The sequence below is a fragment of the Cavia porcellus genome, unplaced genomic scaffold (assembly GCF_034190915.1).
Source record: "Cavia porcellus strain 051 isolate PalLab524CR breed Dunkin Hartley unplaced genomic scaffold, mCavPor4.1 scaffold_10, whole genome shotgun sequence".
NCBI classification, from domain to species: Eukaryota; Metazoa; Chordata; class Mammalia; order Rodentia; family Caviidae; genus Cavia; species Cavia porcellus.
In genome coordinates this window covers 55,153,595-55,169,587 of record NW_026947493.1, presented here as the reverse complement: position 1 = coordinate 55,169,587, position 15,993 = coordinate 55,153,595, and the positions used below count along the sequence as shown (strand labels likewise).

The 15,993-nt window shown below is 43.6% G+C and overlaps 1 long non-coding RNA gene across 1 annotated transcript; it reads left to right on the top strand.

Moving 5' to 3' along the window:
• The first annotated feature begins 1,659 nt into the window (after positions 1-1,659).
• On the top strand, positions 1,660-10,737 carry LOC134477904 (uncharacterized). Its single transcript, XR_010050199.1, has 2 exons — positions 1,660-8,909; positions 9,630-10,737. It is a non-coding gene; the product is annotated as an uncharacterized LOC134477904 (long non-coding RNA).
• The last annotated feature ends 5,256 nt before the right edge of the window (positions 10,738-15,993 follow it).

Sequence of the window (15,993 nt, the reverse complement as noted above, 5' to 3'; positions counted from 1 at the left end):
CCTCACCTGGAGAAGCTTGGTGCTTGGCACACACACACACACACACACCCCTATCTCTTTCTCAGCTCAGGGCTCTTCCACAGGGGCTGCGGCTCTTCCTAGAGGCCTGCGCTGACTTAGAGACACGAGGACATAATTAACTGCTGGTTGCTGCCTTGACCTGCTGACCCCTTTGAGGGAACCACCATAAAGATAAAATGATCTCCTGTTTTTCTTGTTCTCACTGTCTCCAGCGCCTGTTCCTTTTTTAGTAGTCTTGGTATTTATGTTTACCACTAATATTCCAGTGAAAACATCCTCCCTTCTCCCCTTTTGTTTCGCCCTTGGCCCATCTGTGATCAGGTTATCAGCTCTCTTAGAAAAATTCCAAATATTGGCAACCTAGACAAAGCGCCTTCAGCACCGAGGGCCAGAGGTGTGATCAGAAGCAGCTGACCGCAGAGACCCCTTTCGGTCAGTGTCAGTGCCGTCTTCCAAATCTCCTTCCTCACGTTCATTATCACGTTCATTATCCAACAATTGTTTTATTCAGCAGTTTAATACATTACTTCTTTGACCAGCAGGCCCGACCCAAGCCTCCCTCTGACTTCTGTGCTGTCATTAACGTGTTTCTAACTCAAAACAGCTGTTCCTCTCTGCCTCCTCCCCTCCCCATCTTTGCTCCTTAGAAGACACATTTCGCTTCTCCAGAAACTTGGGGGTGGGGGAGGAGGTTATATTTTTGAGTAAATGAGAATTTTTAAAAGATAAAAAGATTTTCCTTTTTCAATATGGACAACTCTTGAATTTTAACCCTTTGGATGAATATCTTTCCAAAACACACAATTTGTTACCTTCCTAAATAGGAAAATAGAACATACTTATCTTTTTTCTTGATGTCTTGGGATCATTGCAGTGAACAAAAGCTTTGTTATTCTACTACAAAACAGTAGGGCCCTGGCGGTCTTTTGGGAATATGAAGAATCTTAGATGTCTGTGATTGTGCAAGTTATTTTGTAAGCTTTTAAATAGAGCTCAGTCTCCCTGCTCTTTACCCGCCATCACCTATCACTGTGATTATTAATGTACCTATCTTTGGAATTCTTCCGCCATACTTTTCTCATTTTCTGTGTTTACTGTCAGCATAGAAGAGCAGTATAATTACACGTATGTACGTGTGCTTGGACGCGTGTAATTGAACCGTGAGGAAGGACTGTTTCCTTGTGAGTAAATCAAATACAGTGGAGCTTCTCTGTTTTGGTTCTCCAAGGGCCATTTTTGTTAGGGTTTAAAAACAATCAGTTTTACTCATTTTTCGTTTTGTTTTATTTTGCTTTTTCTCACGTCAGAAATGGAAAGTTGCAAGGTAAATGAGTTGGTGAAAAGTTATCCTCAAATTTTCAGGAGCCATCCATCTCCTTCTAGAAAATTCTTCCTCAGTCTCATGCTTTATTGTCCCTTAGTGTAGGTAGTGGTTCCTCCAAGGGGAGTCCTTTTGTGGAAGGCCCTTTGTTTCATTATCCCCCACTTCATATACAAACTATTTCACCATCTTTAAAATGTTATCATGATAGTCTCTAACTTTTGTTTTGTTTTAAACCCACAGGTGTAAAAACAAACTGCAAGTACAAGAGTTTAATCTCCCTCTCAACCTTCTTCCCTTTCTGTCTTCTTTGGCAAAGTCCTGTGGAAAGCGGGGTAAATGAACAAGGCCCTCCGACAAGGTAACCCACACCAGCCCCATTGTGCAATGTCCTGAACGTAAGTCCTTTTCAATGGACAGAGGTATTTTTTTTTTTTTTACATTGTTGACTTTGACCCTGAAGCTTAGCAAAGAACACTTGTGCAACATTTTCTGGATCGATTTATCATCTTTTCAGAGCAGACATGCATTTTTCTCATCATTAAGGGGAAACCAAACCCATCTACCCTAATCCTCCATGCTGCTGTGTTTTTTCCCGGACCCTCGTGTTATAGATTCTAAAATATTAATGAAGGGATGTGAATGTGATGTGCTGTGTCCTCACACCCAGTCCCAGTGAGAGCAGAGCTCGGCCTAAGTGAGAAATGTCCTCTTTTTGCAAAACAAAGTCAGGTTGCTGAACTCTGCTTCAGAATCTTTCAAAGTGTTTGTTTAAAACTCAGTACAGTCCTGCACTGGACTTTACATGCTACACTTTGAGGAGGATGGGGCTTTGTAATCTACATTTTAAACCATCTAGATGACATTCCAGTTTTTTGTCTACACGGCCAAATTTTACCCTTCTGACTTTCCTGTCAATACTAGGAATGTTAAGCTGAATTACTTACAGAACACTTACACTACTTCCACTCGATTACTGTAAGGGGAATACCTCTCATTTGCATAACAGCACTTTTTTTTTAAACTTTGCACTGTGTTTGCCTGGAGGAGCTATGTTCCCTGCATTTTGCAGATAGAGTTGAGTCCCCCAAAGCTTAATGACTTGTGTAAACCCCAGTAACTGTCCTCAGGAGGCAGGACTGGGTTGGGTACCCCAGCCTCATTTCACTGTGCCCGCAGTGCTCCAGGATCCAGGAAACAAGAGGAGGCTTTACTAAAGCGTCTCTTAGAGATGGACCCGAGATGAGACCGTGTCACCCACCCCCAGCCGCTCCGCGTGCGGCTGAGCGCGCTGCACATTTGCTCCGGGAAGATGAAAGCCCGGATGGAGCCCTGGGCAGGCGGCAGAAATGGGAATCTTCAAAACAAAGACAATCTCATTCCTTTCTGCCCATCCCCTTCAATTTTCTGGTCTTTTCCCTCCACTCCCTCTTTCTTGTAAAGACTCAAACTCTGAAATAATTATATGAAATTAAGTCGGTAAACGCCAGGCTCGCTTCCTCGAGATTGATGTGTTCACGTTTTGGGCAGTTTTCTCAGGACTCAGGGAGTCTATTATTTCTGAGCTTGGCTGCCAGAGTCTCCCTTCTCCCCGGGGAAGGGAAGAGTCTCCTCCTCCTCCAAAACCACAGTTTCTCTATTCCATGACACCTTCCCCAGGGCCCAGGAGAAATCCAAAAAGTGGATCTCTGTTTGTTTGTTTGCTTTTCTAAGTGCTCACGAATTTTCTTCTGGTCACACCTACCCACAGTTGCAAAAATGGAGAAACTCTCCCTGTGAGACTGAGTGTGAAAAGGACGTTTCCCTTGGCCACAGAGATGGAAGGGTTTGCAGTCTGGAAGCCCAGGGGCGGGTGAGGGAAACATTTGCCACCTGTCTGCTCTTATCTATATATCAGGATGAGCAGGTCAGTGGATTGCTAGTGAAGAGGAATCTTTTCATGCAAATTATATTGCTCTTAAAAATAATGAAAAGTAACGGAGGTGTGACTTTGCTATCACTTTCCAACTGTGTGCAGTTAGATGCATAAGAGAGAACTAGAATTCTCTGCCCTGGAGAATGGCTTGGGCGGCCTGTCCTGAAGCCAGGCTGAATTCCCCATGTCCCCTTGGAGCCTGCAGAGAGGCGAGCAGGGTCAGGTTCAGGAGGTGCCTGCCTGCCTTGACACATCGTTCCTAATTATAACGCCTTTGTAAACCCTGGCCCTTCTGCCTCCCGGAGCTTGTAAAAGGTACCCACAAACCTGGGCCTTCCTGCGCCTCCCTGCCCCTAGGTAGAAATCCTCTTCTTGCAGGAAGTGTAAAGTAAAGTTCAAAGCTTTCTTGGTCAAAAGAAAGTATGCCTGATCCAGTATAACATGATTAGGTAACGATTAGACCGAAAAATGTTGGGTCCTCTGCATCACTGACCAGCGCTGGCCCCTGTCACCCCTGCCTTTCTAAAAGATATTTATCATTTCCTCATTCAGCAGGGAAATGCAAACTCAAATTGAGCACCATCTAGGGTCAGTGCCACAGGCTGCTTCAGGCTGTCTGGGGATAAAGAGTTCTAAAGAGTCTGTGATGGCATGGGATGTCCCCTCCAAGGAAAGAAGTTCAGGGACAGAGCTTGAGGGAAAGAGGACAAAGGGGAAACCAGGGTCCACAGAGCCAAGAGCAGACCCCGGCGCTCTGGTGATTTTCTGTATGACTGCCAGACTTGTTTTCTTGCTATAAAACAAGCCCAGTTCAACCCATGTTAAAAGAAGGTTAAAGGGGACCATAAATCTTCCTGGGCATTGAACATCCATGGACAACCCAGCCTGATGTCTTTTACATCTGTTTCAGGTTCTCAGCCTCAGCTGGCTCCACTGCCTTTTCTGCTGTGGTAACTCACAAACTCCATTCAGCCAGCTGAGTGGCAGGTATAGAGTGTCCCCTCTGAGCACTGGGGAAGAGGGGTGAGCGTCCGGGCAGCAGGCAGGCCCCCAAGGCTGGCCCACTGACACCGTAAGTCTATACCCGGGCTGCTGGAGGGGAGGCTGCTGGACTGACGGTGTAAATGGCCAGCACACACAGCCTGCAGAGGCTGGCGGCGGGTGGGAGAGCGCTGGCTGAGGTGGGTCACACGGAGATTGAATTTCAGCTGAATTAGATCAGAGCTGTGGGAAACAGCTCCTCCTTCACACACACAGCCGGTCTCATAGGAAGATGTGGGAGGGCGGCTAGGGAGACAGAGGTAAGCAGCTGCGCTGAAATACCGAAGTCAGCTCACAGCAGCTAACAGCTAACTTAATTACTGTCCACCTCTCCCCAGCGTGCCGGTCAGACTCCGTGGACTCCGGGGGTTTTAGACTGAAAGGCTCCATGGTGTCAGGGATAGATGGGGCAGTCAGCATTCATAACGCACAGTCGGTTTGGGAGTGAGTCTGTGTGTGTCTAGAAAAGAGGAAAAGCATGATTATGGAGGTATGGGAAAGGCATGGAGCTTTTAGAGGCACAGCTGCTGAAGGCAAACTCCAGAAGGGATTTTGGTGGCTTTTCCTGGTACCTTTAGGGTTTGATGTTTTATAGCATTTCATTAACATGCAACGTGAGCTCTCAATACCATAACTGTGTTCGCTGCTGCTGCTGCTATGAATGGACCCTCTAATCCTCTTTCTTTGCTTAATAACCTGCCACCATTCCAGTGACCCAGAATACCAGCTTTTCTTGGGGAAGCATCAGAGGAGTGGAAAATCGGGGGAAAGTTTTAGAATTAAAACAGGAACACTTGCAGTCCTATTAAAAAGGGCAAGAAGTCAGCTGCTTTGAAATCCACCCCCTCAGCAGGGGTGGGGAGAGCCTTTCCAGGAGACAGTGGGAACACATTTGTTCCCTAAGCTGGCACCAGAGCGGCTTTCTCCAGGGCAGCCAGGGCCTGGCATTCTGTACACACTATTTGAATTGGGAGCCTTCACATGATTCTTTTTTCTTTTTTTGTCACTCAACAAAAGGCTGGCGGCAAAAATTCCTACAGCAGCTTCCCCTGAACCAGGCAGAGAATAACTCCCTTCCGGGGCTGCCCAGGCTCCTTAATCTTCTGGTGTGCACATCACTTTAGAGCCTGCTGCAGCCAATGAGAAAATGACCCCAGATGAGATTCTTCATTTGTTGTAATGCAGTGTGCTTTTGGCAGAATGCTCCTTTTCTTGGACTGAGGTGCTTCTGGAGTTTTGCACCATGTCTGGGCCTGAAGAAACTGGCCAAGGTGTCCCCAGTGGGATGAATGACCACCCGTCTCTAAAGAAGAGCTGTGCACAGAATAGAGACAGACTGACATGTGGGATCTGAGCAGTGTTTGAATTCTGAGGCATTCACCATGTTGTCGGGTTGTTGGGACACCAGAGACAGCATCTTGACAAGCACTCAGGTGTGGTTTGGGATTCCGAGAGACGGAGAGACTGAGGAAGATGCCTACAAGTGTGCCTGGGAAGGTTGAAGGAAGTTTGTGATTCATGTGAAACAGAATTCAGATTTTACATGCAGAAAATCTGTGGCTTTCCTTCAGCCCCAGAAGGAGATTTTCCAAAGCCCAAGACTCCCCCAGATTTAAGAACCATGGCTTTATATGAAAGATTTTCCAAAGCTAATTTTAGGGGGCCTCTGACTTCCTTCAGTCACAGTCTCCACAAAGTAAACTGCACTGTCTGCTGTGCCCCTGCCACAATGGTCTGGCTGTTGACTCACGCAAAGCAGTAAAAACAATACCCGGGAAAGCACAAACAAAAGCAGGCAGGGCAGGCCCACAGGGTGGCCCTTTGACGTGGTGGTGCTGGGGGTGGGGTGGCGTGGGGGTGACGCTTCTCCCCAGGATAGCTCCGAGGCTGTGCTCCTGCAGGGCATTACTAATAAAGAGAGAAGATGTAAATGGGAACCCCAAGGAGCCCCTCATTTGGTCCCGCCTTAGTAAACGTATGGAATAAGGAAGCTAGGCAGATTCGATAGTGTGAGATTTGGGTCACTGTGTGGGAAGAGGGCATGCCTTGTGTTCTATGGCTGTGTCTGCCGGTTTAGGGGAGGGCTTGCTGGAGAGGTGCTGGTCATGATGCATCTTGAAAAAATAATCAAGATCCCAGAATCTCACTGTTCTCCTTTCTGTAGCTGATGTTTGGTTGCAAATTATGCATATGTTTTTGCCTGGAGAAAGTCCAACTTTGATAAGTTAGTTGGTTTCCCAAAGCAGAGAAATTGGGAAGAGCAATTACATTGAAGAGTAGATGCTGTTGTTGTGGGAGTTACATGATCAGAGCCTTACGTACTTCATCTCAAGTAATCTTAAAACAACTGGTTGAGATAGGCACCAATTTCTCCCATTTTTTCAAATGAGGAATTTCTGGTTTTAGATAGTTAAGCTCCTTTTGTTGAGATTTCTTCTCTATCTATTGCAGAGTACTAGCACTGAAACCTAGATGAGTCTATTTCTAAAGACTATGCTTGTTATTTTCCCCCAGACAGATTTTCAGTGGGTATGTCAAAACCCAAACAAATATTAAACCTGATTTGTTTTCCAAGGTAGGAAAGCAAGGAATATATTTTTGCTGAGTGACTACTATATCTGGATATTATGCTGGGCACCACAGATATGCTATTTTGTTAAAATAATAAATTTATAACAATTCAACTTTTGTGGTATATACTCAAATATATTAACCACTTAGTTACATACATGCAAATTACCTTCAACTAGAAAATGACAAACTACTCAGAACTTTCCTAGGAAAGAAAACAGATTTTGCTTACCATTGTACCCTCTTTCATCAGTAAAATGCCTGTGCTAGGTCAATAAATAATTACTGGATGAAAAAGCCAAGTAAAGGATTGAGCCTATGCTGAAAACAGTGAGCAGAAAGTTATATTCCTCAACATGGGAGCACAGCACCCTGGCACCAACCATCACGCTATGAGTGTAGCTCATTACATACCGCTGTGAGGTCATGAGCCAAGACAAAGAAAGGAAAGAGAAACTAAGAGGAGGATTTGGAGATTTCATTTTCGAAACTTGAAAAGCTATACTTTGTTTTTCTAATGTTTAATTGTTTCTATTCAGAAAGGTGAAATTAAAAGCTCTCAGTAGTTTGAAATGTGTATACTGATGAACACAATACCCACACTTTCAGAGACTGAGAGGAAGGCAGTGCTTTGCTAAGTTTTTTTCCTCACTTGGCACTGGGGTCTACAAGATATTCAAACAAAATCTCTCCCCGCTTTCTCTCTCCATGTGTATTTGGTAAACATTGATGTGCCTGGGGTCTGTGGTATTAGGAAGGTGACATTTCTTTGTTTCCTGTTTGTTGTTGTTAATACAAATACATGTTAATCAAAACGTAATGCTTTTGGTGAGCCGGAGATTAAGAGAATGCACATTGTGAAGACAGCAATCATGGACTTCAACTGCAGTTTAAGAAAGGTTGTTCCTGTTCAGAAGTACCCTGAAGAAAATGCAACCATGTGAATTTTCCAGACTTGAAAGTACTATTAAAACCATAGACAAGCATCCCTCTCGAAGAATGCAGGTATCCATATGCTTAAAGACTAAATGTTGGTACTGATTCCATCTTAAGGCTGGAAAGTGTCTGCTCCAGAGTTTATAGATGGTAAAGTTATTTTTAAACATTAGCTGCTGTCTGATTTTTGCTCAGTCTGTCTACCATGGTTTCCAGGCCCCTAGCACAGTGCTACAGAGTAAGGAGGAGGAGACTATCATCAGGCTCCCAGCAGAGCGCCTCACTGCCCGCTTGTCTCTCTGCCTGCTCCACCAGTTATCATTAGGATCCCAATTAGAAGGTTCCTAGGACACTCCCTCCCTTTCTGTCTTCATCCCTTCCTCATTAATTCATTTGTCCACTTAATAGACATGGAAGTGGCCTCACCTATGGCATCATGGAAGCCCCCACCTGGCAGGATGGAACACAAAAGTAATTAGAGTGCATTACCCTTTAGAGCCTCAGAGCTCTGCACAGGTGTCAGGATAGAAAGTGGAGGAGCTCCCAGTGCTTGGCCTCGGGGCCAAGGAGATTGTGCTAGAGGAAGTCATCTGGGTGTGGCTGGAGGATACAAGAAAAGTTTGCTAGGAAAGGAAGAAATGATAGGACTTTTCTGACCAGGGAAACACCATGTGTACAGTCATGGGGTTGGAGGTGGGAGGGTAGAGGGCCTGCAAGGAAAACTGTGACAAACATAGAGAAGGGAAATGGTCCTGTCTGGCCCGCAGGCTGTGTGTGGAGCCACGGCTGGGGATGAGGCCAGATACGAATAGCAATTGCTAGCATTTCCTGAGCACCTGTGCATTTTCCAGGCACGCTCTATGTGTTGTGACTTAGCTGATCATTACAGTAGCCCCATGGGGTGGTATTAATATAACCTTTATTTTACAGCTTCACAGGGAGGGTAAGTATCATGCTGCGAGCATGAAGAATGGAGAAGCCAAGATTCAGCCCAGCCAGTTAGACTCCAGAGCCTGTGCTCCTAATGCCACTCCGGATGGCCCTGATGGTCTTGAATTTTCCTTGCCAATTGATAAAGTTGGCTCTTTCTATCTTTTGGTCCAGGTGAGAGCAGAAGTTATGAGTATGGAGAAAGTTTTATTATGTTGGTTTCTTCTTACTTAGGCTAAAGGATGTGAAACTGCATTTTGTTTTAAACCAGGATGTCAGTGCTGAGGGTAGGACCCAGAGTGGTTTTATTTATCACAAAACAGGACCTGGTACGCAGTAAGCACTCCCTAATATTACGGAATGGTAACATCCACTCATTGACCTTTTTACCTATGAATATTATCACAAAGGAGTAAATTCATACTTCTTTAGGATTGTGCTTATTTTTTGAGGCATAAATTAACAAAAATAATAAACATTTATAGAATATGAATGTATTTGGAAATCTGAGAAATACTCATTCCTAACCTCAAATTTACATACATTTAACTTCTTTCAAATTTACTAAACAATGGATTGTAGGGCATGTGCCAGGGCAAGTGTGAGTTCCACTTGTGTTGTATGTATTTGCTTTATCTCACATGCACATTTCCTAATTCAAAAGATTATTCAATCTTTCTACTCTTCTAGTGAAAACAAACTAAAAAGTGCGATTTCTTTTGTAGATAATCAAAAGTTGAATTTGCATTGGACTTTGGGGCGTCCCCCAAGTTGGGGAGAGAACAGAATGTTGCCACACTGGGTCCAGGGATGGAATTTGCCCAGCAGCATTAGTGCTTTCATGATTTCCTGTGTAGTTCAGTGTCATAAGCAAAGCTGTTCTTTCATTTGCAGGAAGAAAAAGCATGGTGGAAACCAGACTGTGTTTTCTATGCGGGCAGCAGGGAAGGCATGGCCTTGTGGATTGTGTCCCTCAACACTGATAAGCTGTGACATCAGGGGCCTGGGAGGACCTCCAGCTGTTCCACCTATGCTGGATCCTGGAGTGCACGATAACATTCAGGAAGTTGAAGGAGCCCAGATAATGAATAACAAGCACATGTAATCTCTTTCACTGAGTTTCTTAAGTTGTCTGAGTACTCATGCATCTCCAACTTGGAGAAGACTTGTTTTCTTCAATTTCTTCCTTCTAGCACAAAAAGTGTTGTTTAATTACCCCAGTTGGCCTAGCTTCTCCATAAATGCCTTTTCCTTCTAGAGTCAAAATCTTAAGAAAACCAGTCAGGACTGGAACAGATGCACAAAACTTGTTTTCCATGAAGTAAACACTTTTCTTTGGTTTCTTCTGGTGTTAATAGTACATGACACGTTTTATTGCACTATGAATACATGTAGTAGATAACTCTGGGAGGAAAGGTATTGTCAACCTCTCAGGTTACTGAAATTTCTGGAGAGTGCAAAACCAGGCAGAAAATGTCAGAAAAGAAAGCTCCTTTACAAAAGGACAATTCAGGGCTGGTGTGTGTGTGTGTGTGTGTGTGTGTGTGTGTGTGTGTGTGTTTATTCTGAGGAATATTTTCTTTTCTCTTTCAGAAAAGTCCAGATTAGGAACTGTATCTTTGCTTGACCACCTGCAAATAGATTTTAGAACAATGTAAACCCCCCTCAGCAGGATATTGACTCTAATGGAGCTGTGTTGACTAAGCAGAATGGTGGCTTTTTTTTTTTAACTGGAGGAATTCCAGATCTTTCCTTAGTCCTGTCTCTCCAGGGAAATGAGCTCTGTCCTCAAAAATCCACTGAGAACCTGAGTAAGAATGAAGATTTATGGTGGGAGGCACTGGGCGGAAGCAGGCTATCTGTAGGCTATCTAGAAGCTCATCTCTGTGTTACTGGAGAAACTCTCTTGACAGGATATAGTCTGGTTATCACACAATCTTCTCAAGTTTCATTCCCTTTCTGCTTACAAATGCCCCAAATAAAAAGAGATGCATTTCATTAAGACAGCCTTTCAAGGAGCGGTTTATGCCAGCTGTTGCAGTCTGTCTTAAACACCTACCTTTTCACCCTAGTGTGGAGTTTACATGTCGATAAGGGTTGTAAAAAAGGGAACTATAGAAATCTCTGCAAAGGAAAACCACAGAGGTTGGGTAGCCTGTGGGAATTGGGATAAAAAAGAGCCCAGGAAGCTGTAAGTTCCAGAACACAGCTCCCTCAAAGAGGAGACCTGAGATCCTGCATGCCTGCCTTAGGGGCTTTAGGCTGACCCCAAACACCAAGAACTGTAAACACTTTTCTAGGCAGATAAACAGACGGATTCTTGTGGAGAGCTGGTGGCCAAACAGAAGTGAAAGATGCTGTTAGGAAGAAGAGAACCAGACCTCGAAAATATTGGCTCAGCCAGATTCCCTTTGCTGGCATTGCCCGTCCTCACCAACGAGGAATTCTCTTACCTGGTTTCCCAACGTGCCCACTTGGGCCTGAGACACACTCTCAGCTGGCCAAGTGCGATTTGTTGGCAAATGACCTGTGAGGTTTTTTTCTCATTCTTAGATATGCAAGCATAGAGCCAGAGGTTCTCTAGGCTGCTGAGATAATTCTGGAAGACTTTCATGGGGTCGAAGGTTAGAATTAAGTGCTAAGTGGGGAAAATTAGAAGAGTGGCCCCAAGTCCTAAGGGGCCCTGGTGCAGCCTGGTTTGGCAGGTGGGGGTGGAGACGGGGCACGGCTTCTTTGTTGGAGAGGAAATAAACCTGTGAGTGGGAGAACAGCCTGCTTGCTTCTGCTTCTGCTGTGTTTGAAGTCAGGACTCGTGGGTGTCAGGAAGCTGGCTGCATCAGGTTCCCATTAGCCCGGACGGCGGTGAGACAGCAGTACCGTAGGTTCACACCATGACATGGTAACAATTAAACCCCTGCTACTGGTCCTTACCCTGGGGTGAGGCCCTTTTCTTCCTCACTGATGGGACTTAAGTCACCCTGGTTTCCTCTGGCTCGATTTCCTGCAGATTCCCGGTACTTCAAGTCTAATCTTCTGAGACCACTCATTAGACCACACAAATTGTAACAATTGTCTCCGATCACACAGACTTGTTCCAGACATCAGTGTGTCTAGGAGAAAGACCATATCTTTCTGAAACAGAGTTACTTCCTGTGTAGTTAGATTAACCAAAATCAGAGCTATAGATAGTGAGGAAAATATACTAATTATAGATCCATGCCCTAAAGCATACTAAATTATTTCCTTCCTTTTTTAAGGGTGATTTTGAGCAATTTCCATTTTAAGTGAGGAAAGAGAATATATAAATGACTGTAATATGAAGCAGAAAAGCAACAAGAACAACAAAATGTTGATGCTGTGGGCTTTTTCAAAGAAGAAAAATAGTTCTTTACAGAGAAGGAGCCAGATCAGAAAAGGCGTCCTTTGAGCTGAGTGAGTGAATTTGGATAAATGGACGTTGGGTGGAAGAGGAGAAGGGCGTTAACAGGAACAGAGGCCAGAAAACCAAGACACTCTTAAGGCTTAGTGTGGCTTTAGCGCTGAGAGAAGCTATGGGAGGGAAACTAGTCTGAAAGACATAGTTCCTGCCTTCAAGAGGCCTTCACTTCTGTTGAAACGATGAAACGTACAGTGGGAGGAAATCAGATGCTCTTTGATTTAGAATGGGGTTACACAAGTTGAAAGTACTAAGTTGAAAATGCGTTTGATCTACCTAACACAGAACACCGAGGCTTGGCGGAGCTGATGTTAGATGTGCTAGGATACTTACATTAGCCCATAGTTGGGCAGCATCATCCAAACCAAAGCCTGTTTTCTTTTTCCTAATAGCATATTGAATAGCTGTGTAATTTATTAAATTCTTGTATTTAAAAAGCACTGGCAGCACAGTGCACCTTAGCGTTTGGGTCCTGGGACCAGCTGCCTTGTCCCTTGCCTGGAAAAAGATCAACATTCAAAATCTGAAGTACGCTTTCTAATGAATGTGTGTCACTGCTCCAGTGTGAAGCTGAAAAACTGAAGCTGAGCCACTGCAAGTCGAGAACCCTGTGTAATTTAGAGGATGATTTAAGGTATGGTGTGATTAAATCCCAGCAAATACAGGTAACTTTGAATTGTGGTTTATAAGTGATAGACTTGTCCAAGTTGGATGGACCAGCTGGGCCCGAGAGGCAGGGTTATTTAGTTAGTGCCGAGGGCCGAGGGAAGGGCATTATTAGGCAAGTGAAAATGAGCAGAATCAGGAGGTCACGTGCTGTGGAGCCACAGTTCTCAAACATCAGAACCATCCAGGGCATGGGAATTCACATCCCCAAGCTGCACACCGCACTTTCTGATTTAGGAACTGTGGTGTGAGGTGCACAGAGTTCCCTGGCACCCGTGTTGTCATTCTGTCCAGCGCACCCAGAGCAGCCCTGCTGATGGGAGCTCCCGGGCCTGCAGGCCATGTGGGCAAGTCGGCCAGGACAGCTTACAAAGCTATCTGCTGCCTGCTCCCTTGTCATTCTTCCTCTTAATTTTGCATCTGAAAAACAGTATTGCGCCTCCCAGCCTCCATTTCCAAATGGCATCTTGGTTTAGGATGAATTATTGTACAAGAAGAAAAATAATGCTTTTATGCTTCCAGAAGCAACTAAGTTGGACGTGGTAGTGATGGACTGCGATTATCTTAGCCCTGGCAGGGGTGGGGGCCGGGTGCTGAGGGGGAAGGACTCCGAGGAGTTTAGGCCTAACCAGGGCAGCTTGACAGCTTAGTGAGATTCTGTCCCAAAATTTGAGAAAGTGGTTGGGCGTGTAACTCAGTATGAAGATTCTGGGTTGAATCACCCAGTACTGAGGGGATGGGAGAAGGGAGAGAAGGAGACTACTAAGTTTAAAGCTGGACATAATTTCAAAGGACAGTTTCCGCTGGTGGCTTCTGCAACAAGTTATTTCTTACGTGCCCTTATCTCTGCCAGGAAATGTGGTTTATGTAGATTTATACACTGAATGGCTGCTGTCACAGCCAAACCCCCTTAGAAGCCAGATATTAGAAACATTGACCAAAGGTCCACTGCAAAATGATCCACTTTTTGATTGCCTTTCTGAGGGAGTCACATTAGCGCTTCTCAAATGTTACATAAGCAGAGGTGCTCATTATTTTTAGCCTTTGCATATTTAAATTAAACCACCATTGTTTTCCTCTACTTTTTACAGGAAAAAAATCTATAATCCATATTAATAGGGGTGAAAAACTTCAAAAATATATTTCAAAGAAATATTTGAAGGTATTTTAAGATGTCTTTATTCTGCCTGAAATGAGTAATTCTATAATTGTCCTACTACATAGGGTTTACTATCTATGAATTTCTTCCAGAGCTTGATAGCTTTAGAAAAGTGGAGATATTTTCCTGTGTATTTTACTCAACAGCCAGCTCTCTTACATGCACTTAAAGACTAAGTTACTGTTTGCTGTGCTTGGTATTAAAAAGCACTTTGCAGCTTCCAAAATCTCCTGTAGTCTTTTTGACTACTGTAGATAAGAGGTGTGTAGTATGCAAATGTCAGTAGTTAAAGAATATCATAATACACACAATAGCATGATTCATATTTATGAAGAACTAATTTCATATGAATACCAAAAATACATACTGATTATACTGTTTAAATTTTGAATTGTGCCAATAAACAAAATGGCTAGGAAGAGAATTTATTTTTATAACAGTGAAGTAACTGTATAATTTATCTTTTCTTATAATTTAACACAGGGAGGATAACTCAAGTATATTTAAGGTTTTACTTAAAGATTTCTCATGTGAAATAATGACATGCTTGCATACGTCTAGGTGCTAATTTGTTTCTAAAAGCTTAGAAAGAAAATTTTGCGGTACAGGTAAGAGAGGAAAGCATGACATTGGCTACTGAGAGCTGCAGGACCTCTGAGGCCCTGGGGTGGCTGTGGTCACCTGCCCAGGAGTCCAGAGCGACAGAGACAGGGCAGGGGCAGAATCCTGACTTCTTAACTATGCTAAAGAGCAGCTTCTTAAAAGAGGAGTTTTTTTTTATAAATTTGTTTCAGATTTATAACCTACTGGTGTTTATCACCCCACCGCCACATGTTAAGCAACCCAGTAAAACAATATCATGAGTGAAAATGAACATACAAAAGAAAATTTGATTTCTTCTCTAAACCAGTATCAAAGGTGACCATTAAAATTTTTTTCCCATGGCCAGCTATATTTTTCAGTATTATGGAGAAATTATGAAATTTGGATTGTTTCCATTCATTTTTGACAGCAGGTTCTTATTTTTATTTGTGTATTTTCTGTACAATTACACACTAAGGTTTTTTTTTAGCTAATGGGATTCTCTAGCATAAAATAAAGTTGCTAATGCAATACATTTGCTGTCTCTTTTAAAGAAAGAAGACTAGATTTATATAAATCAGTTAATCATTTTTTTCTTTCTGATACTGGGAATTGAACTCAGGACCTTGTATTTGCCAGGCAGGAATGGTGCCACTGTGATATCTCCCTGGCCCCAGTTAATCATTTTAATGATTGTCCTTTTTGTACTCATGCTGGGTGGATATGTGTACACATAATTTTTTCTCAAACTATTTTAGAACTTATCCTGTATTTGTCCTCAAACTAATTGATGAGTCTCATTTATTTCGCACTTTGTTTTTGACAGGAAGTAGACTGCTCAAGCATCTCTCTTACCAAGTAATGTTTTGCTTCTTTAAAAAAGTCAAATTGTCTTAGTTACTTTTTACTTGTTGCTGAGACAAAATACCTGATGCCCAAAGTTAAGGAAGGAAAGGTTTATTTCTTACAGTTCTCAGAAGTTTCAGTTCATACTCAGTGGTTTCCAAGTGGCAGGGTGGCATGGTGGGCTGCCATTCATGGCCAGCTGCAAACAGCAAGTATGAGTTGGCAAGAGAGAGGAGAGAGACAGAGAGAGAGAGAGAGAAAGAGAGACCTTCCACTGTTGCATCATATCCTGGCTCCACCCCAAGGTGGGTGTAGCACTTACACCACCAATCTGAGCTCTAGACAATGAACCAATCACAAATGCCAGATTTGATAGAGTCCATAATTGCATGAGGCTTAGGGGCCACTGACACAAACCATGACATTACACCTCTGCTATCCAAAGACTCATGCACATTCTTTATACAAAAGACATTTAGTCTATCTCCAAGAGTTGCCAAAGTCCTAAAAGTTTCAACATTGCTGAAAAGTTCAAGTCCCAAGTCTCCTCCAAGGTCTGTGGCAAACTT